Source organism: Mesitornis unicolor, unplaced genomic scaffold (assembly GCF_000695765.1).
Source record: "Mesitornis unicolor isolate BGI_N332 unplaced genomic scaffold, ASM69576v1 scaffold41736, whole genome shotgun sequence".
Lineage (NCBI taxonomy): Eukaryota > Metazoa > Chordata > Aves > Mesitornithiformes > Mesitornithidae > Mesitornis > Mesitornis unicolor.
Genome location: NW_010192516.1, coordinates 1 through 514, shown reverse-complemented (window position 1 = coordinate 514; position 514 = coordinate 1).

Below are 514 nucleotides of genomic sequence, written 5' to 3'. Positions count from 1 at the left end.
TGCCATTGGCCATCCCAGAGCAGAGCCTGGCTCCTTCCTCCTGACACTGCCCTTTCCCAATGGATCCCCAGGAATGAGGGCACCCCTCAGGCTCCTCTGCTCCAAGCTCCAGAGCCCCAGCTCCCTCAGCCGCTCCTCAGCAGGAGATGCTCCCCAGTGGTCACTTCTCCCAGTGATAGTGCTTGTATGGTAAGGAAACATGGCAAGGCCACTGTCACTGCTGGATCCACACCTCATCTTTGTGGCCCTGCTGGACTCTTTCATGTGAGCAGGGCAGAGCAGAGGAGCAGGAGGAGGATTCCTCAGGGAATGAGGAATGTAAAATGACCAGGAAGCCTTGGATATCATTTTAATTTCGCACAGCCTTAAAAGTTGTGTTGCACTCACCTGACCGCGCCGTTCCCGGTCTTTTGTGTTTGTCCAATCTGTCACCTGCTTGGTGGTGGCACCGAGCCTCGTGGAAACGGGTACAGAAACAGCAGCGCTGGCTGGGTCAGCCCGTTTGGTTCAGGGG